The sequence below is a fragment of the Electrona antarctica genome (genome assembly GCF_951216825.1).
Source record: "Electrona antarctica genome assembly, chromosome: 3".
NCBI classification, from domain to species: domain Eukaryota; kingdom Metazoa; phylum Chordata; class Actinopteri; order Myctophiformes; family Myctophidae; genus Electrona; species Electrona antarctica.
This window is the reverse complement of record NC_136808.1, coordinates 30,820,081-30,826,285: the sequence shown is the minus strand read 5'-3', so window position 1 is coordinate 30,826,285 and position 6,205 is coordinate 30,820,081.

Below are 6,205 nucleotides of genomic sequence, written 5' to 3'. Positions count from 1 at the left end.
TCCTTTGCTAACCAACACTTTATACAACACTGTTTATGTGACCTTCACAACAGCCGTCCTCAACCTGGCTAAATTGACCATGTCTGAAAAACAATGTAAATCCCTTATTTTTCTTATTCCAAGTCAAGACTAACTTCCTAGCTATTAATATGTGAGCAACAAGGATCATGGATTACTACAGAGTATATAGACAGCCAGTTTTCAAACAGTGCAGACCAGCATTTCTACTGGCAGGAATATTCCCTGTCCTTGCTTCAGTTAGAAGGATTCCATCCTATAAGGATTAAAATTGCTATTTCATTAGTGGGCATTAGCCTGGAGCAGGTGCTGCACTGATCCAACAATCTCACCATCAAATGGATTATCTGGCTCTTAATCAATGATCGGATTGACACCCCTATACAGTATACAGTTCCCCATGTGCAGTGTAGCATCTGTTCTAAACTGATAAACCATGAGATGCATTAATTTAAAGTGTCCCTTTTGTTTCTCATATGAAAAAGTCAGGGATAAAGTGAGGATTCTCTCTCTCTGTGTCAGTCTCCTGATGTTGTAATCTAATTCTAGCTATTTCCATTTTAGAGCACAGAACTTTAACTGGCTCATAAAAGTTGATGATGCACCATAATGTGGTGCACATTATGACCCCATGCATCATTCATATGAGCAGCTTCATATCCCTTAATTTCTGGCAGGTTCCTTTTATAGACTACTCTCATCTTAGTTTTCTGCTATCATAACCTGTGGAGTGGTGCAAAGCCTCAGATATAGCTGTATCGGCTGAATTCCTGGTAATGTCTGAGAATCCTGTAATCCTAAAATGGCAACTAAAATCACGGTGAATTATACGGGCCGACGGCGTGGAACAAACTCCCACTGTACCTCCGACAGGCAGCCTCTGTAGACATTTTTAAAGCACAGCTCAAGACCTACTTCTACACTCTTGCTTTTAATTGATCTTTTAAATTCCTTGTTATTCATGTCCTCACTGTATTGCATTACTGCTATTATTTTAATTTTAAGTTTTATGCCTTGCTTTTCTTTTCTTTTCTTTCTCCATTTCTCTGTAAAGCACTTTGAGCTGCATTTCATGTCATGAAAGGTGCTATACAAATAAAGTTTTATTACTATTTTATTTATTACTGTATGATAGGCAGAGCATGATTAATGAGGATTCCAAATGCAGCGAATGAGGGCATCCACAATATCAATTTTCAACTCTCAACATTTTAAAGATGATGAAGGTTTTAAGAACTGAGCCCTGGATGGCAACAGTACACTCTCATGAGCTTGATTGTACACAGGTGGCTGGTTCAAAGACATGGATGTCTCAGAGAGGGCTGGACTGCTAAACACTAACATAAGATCTCAGAGCACTGACCCATTTTGCACTAATAGCAGTAAATGCAAAGCTTTATCAACTCCAATCTGTGACTCTATTTTCTCCGTCATCACTCACTAGCTAATTATTTCAGCTATTTGTCTATACTAGTCTTTGTCATGCATTTCCTTTTGGATTTTATTCTAATGCTCGCAAGCACAGATTTGTTTGTGTTCAGCATTGCATTGGAATCTGCTAAGTGAGATGTTGAATCATATATCCATGTCACATCCAAGAACTCAACACGTGAAAATCATGGCAATCACACATTAACCACATAAGATTATATTTACTCCATGCATGTCTTTTGTAGTCTACTACTGTATCCATCACACAATATGCCTCTGTAAAAATGTTACGAGTCAAGAATGTCATTGCCAACAAGACCACAACTCTTGATATAATGTGAAACGCACTCGCACTCACACTCACACTCACACTCACACTCACACTCACACTCACACTCACACTCACACTCACACTCACACTCACACTCACTCTCTCTCTCTCTCTCTCTCTCTCTCTCTCTCTTTCTCTCTCTCTACATGTCAGCACCATCAACATACCTGCTGGGCTCAGATTACAAAGGTTGAACCAGGAGAAGAGTAATGCCCCTCGGCTGTATGAGGAACATTGATGCCTGCCTTTCCCAGCCGTTTCACTCGACTATATGGCTATATGAGCTGCAGGAAATAAACAAGGGGTTGAAGAAGGCAATTTTCAAGGCAGCATGTCACTGTGCATCACTCAATATTAAAACACATCTGCAGAGTTTTCTAGACCTCAAAAATATATCTCAGGACACATTTTGTTTTGGTAAAATACTACAAATACTACAATTTGGTTTGACATATGATCTCAAGTGGTGGGAAATCACTCTTTGCAAATCATCATCTACTTTTTTCACATCCGACAGTCAGTCTATTACTACTGCATGCTCCCATAGGTCAAAAAATATGTACCCTAAAGACCATTTCCCTTACAACAATGCCCTAACATGTAATGTCATCAGCAACCAAAACAAACCTGCGTTGAGTTCATCTCATGAATAACAATTTGAAACTCTTTGCGTTTTTGATTTTAATTTAGTTTTCATTTGAAATTGTTACTATATCTATGATAAGTTATCTTGGCATTGTTAGATTGTACTACCGTTGACTGTAGAAGCTCCAGGATGTGTCTATAGATGGCATCATAAAATAATCTCAATTTGAGAGATTTTATCAGATGATAGGAAAAATGTGAAATTGTTTAGGTTTTTCCTCAGTTTTGCATTGTACCATAGTCTGTAACTGTGTGCGTGCGTGCGTGCGTGCGTGCGTGCGTGCGTGCGTGCGTGCGTGGCGTGGCGTGGCGTGCGTGCGTGGCGTGCGTGCGTGCGTGCGTGTGTGTGTGTGTGTGCTTGTGTTGGAGGAAAGGTCATCAGACATAGAATGTGATGTGTGATAGAAAGAACTAGAGAGCAATAGAAAGGTGGAATATCACCCCTGTAGCACTGCAATCCTTTCATGATGGTGACCCCACACCATAAGATCTCTATTACCCATAATCCTTTCTGGATGATAGACATCTAATCCATGCTTCTGTGTGGATGAAAGCAGGAAGAGGGGAGGGAAGGGATGACCCAGAGAGAGAGGAGAATGGAGGAGGATGGAGAAATACAGCTGGTCTGGACGCTTTTCACAAACAGTGTCATAATAACAGGGTAAAACACGGCTAATACAATACAATAATAGTAGGTATTTTACTATTGTCAGTGTTCTTTGGCATACCCTTTGGCATACATAAATCAATGTATTATTTGAATTAGCCGTTTATGAAATGTCTATGAATAGGTTGAGTTTCATATACAGTTTGCTTTAATCATGGAATCTAGTACAAAAAACATCACATGGACGTATCCTCAGTGATGTATGCCAAGGTCATCCCAAGGGTTTCGGGTCTCGCAACATCATACCCTTCACTCAGGTGACCCAGCTGGGGTGATCAAGTCCCGACTTACGTCCCAGTAGCTACCCTCGATCAGTCCCATTAGGGAAAGACCAGGGCCACACAATCCGTTGCTCCAGAACTACTCTGCTGGGACTGGGAGGTAGATCAATCTGGCACGTGGCCGGACTATAGGCTCTGTGGATTGACTCCTGTCCGGGCCCCTCCTACGTCTCAGGTTATGCTAAGGGTTCACACGTTTCATTTTTAAGTTTTCAAAAATAATGACATATATCAAATACACTTTGTTGCGTTGCAGTACAATTGACTGTCAAATTTCAAATCTACCTTGGGCCATGTTATTTGTTTAACAAAAATAATCAATCACTGCTGCTTTGTGAATATAAACTGGCAATAATTTAGCCACCAGAGTAAATCCAGAGATACATTAAAGATAAACAGGATGAGGTAGTAGGGATCAATTTGGACATCTATGATTGGGCAGGTTGATTACTAGGGTTTGTTTACATGATGCAGGACATTCCCCATGAACTCTGCCAGTGGAGTAACATATTGCTTCATAATTAGAACCATTCTGAATGCAAAATATACACTATAACATAACATCCTGGTTTATTTAACCCCTCGCTCCCTGTCAGTAGGTGCGTTTCCATTAAGCCGTTTTTATGCGCATTAAGGCTCTTGCGCAAAATCTCCTGGATGGAAACACATCAATATGCGAATAAGTCTCCATTTTTCGCAAAAACACTTTTTCGCTTGGAGGTTGCGGATTTAGGCTTTTTCGAAAAAAGGGAAATGCGCAAATAGTGTATGGAAACACTTGCGGAAAAGGTTTTTAATTAGAAAGCATTGAACTCGCATTATATCGCTTTTGAACAGTTGGGAAATAAAATAAAAAACGATGGGGAGGCAGTGGAGTGAACGGTGCACACTGCATGGGATGGTGGATAGAGAGAGGGAGAGGATATGGTCCCAATTTAATACTACCCGACCCGTCCGATTAATAATTGTGTAGTGTGTTCAAAGATCCCTTATGAAGTCTGAATCCTCCCGAGTTGATCGGGGCGATCCGATCATTTTGATATCTGGATCGCTACTGTATGGATGCAAGACACACACACACACACACACACACACACGTGGACTACGAGTAGCGTAGTAGACTAAACTTTTATATATAGCTGCCGGGTCCCTGCAGGCTATTCGATTTCGATCCATGCATACGCTTCATCTATTCTTATATATTTATATTCATTGCATAAGATAAGCAACCTAAACATGTAGGCTATATGCTATATAGCCGATGAAACAAGTTATTCACAACTGTTTGCAGCTGCAATCCATTTACAGTATAAACGACCAGTATGCTCCAATCGAGTCCCGCGACATATAGGCTACATGTGCCCCGAATATATTAAGACAAGCATTACACAACAAATCGTTCTTTGACTGTAAAGACAGCCCATCAAATCCCTAAATCAATGGTGTGAACATGGATTAGGACTATAGCCTACTTTACATGAGCCTCACTTTACTGGCAAAACAGTGCCAACTACTGCATATTTAATGAATTTGTGTCATATGCGCATTTTATCAGTTTAATGGAAACACCGACAATTCGCTTTTCTTTTTTCGACTTAATGAACATACGCTTCCTTTTTTCGCAAAGGCTTAATGGAACCGCACCTTGTGTCCTCTTGTTTAATTGTTTGGTTGTTGGTTTCTCTTTAGCTTCCAATTTTGGCTTTATCTCTGCCCTTAATTACATCGTTGCGGGTTATAATCTTATTTATTTTCTAGTGGGAATCCTCCTTGTGCTTTTCATCCCGGCTCCTTCTTGTGTCTTCCTTCTGGGTTCCATCCAGGTTCTAGCAGTAGGCTACATCAAACCAGAAGACCCCCCCCCCCCCACGCACGCACGCACGCACGCACGCACGCACACCTTACTTCCTTCACAGGTCTTAACAATCATACTAATTAATAGTCCACTTAATTGCCAGAATGTGAACCCCGGTATTTTCAGTACCCAAGTTTTATGTAAGACATTTTTATGTAAGAAATGTTGAGTAAGGGATGCTAACTTGCTTATGTTGAGCAATTTTCATAATTTGCATAATATGTGACCATGTGACCACCTGGTATGGATGTTTGTCTGTAGCCTTAAAGTCACAACTACTGCAACAACTGATCATTTGTTCAAATATTGTTGTCATCCACATATGATAACAGCATCCTAAGGTTAGCAAGGAATATCACCTCTAATACTATATGTTTTGTATGAGTATAGGTTGCTGGCCGTTTTTAGCCCAAGGAGTGTGATGACATTTTTCAAGTTAGCATTTGGCAGTTTTTCTTAATGCTGAACCATCCGGTTGAACTTCAACCAGATGGTCTCTCTCTTGGAAGATCTTTACACCTGTGTGTGGAAAAGATTAACTGTGTAATTTACAAGCCATGCAGTGGACATTTCAATGTCAAGGAAGGAACCACAAATTGTACAAATGTATCAGGCAGTGGACCCCAATTGAAAATGTTTTGTGCCAGGTTCTAGGGTTTATTTTTGTTGTTGTTAGATTATATTTAGTACGTCTATCTAAACTGTATATGTGGTGAGATAACAGCTAGTGGAGACTGGAGAGAGTGAAACAAATGACCTGAATAGTCATCATTCTTCATTGAGATACCTTAATTCTAGCTGGTGAAATAATAGGGAAATTAAACACTGTTCTTCATTTTCCTGGTAACCCCCTGGAAGCCCTTCAAGGGTGCCTGGGGGTTCCTGGACTCCTTTAAGAAACACTTAGGTATAAGGTTTCTGTAACAGCTGAATCGGCACATAAAACAAAGACAATGTTTAATAAACATTTCCCTCAA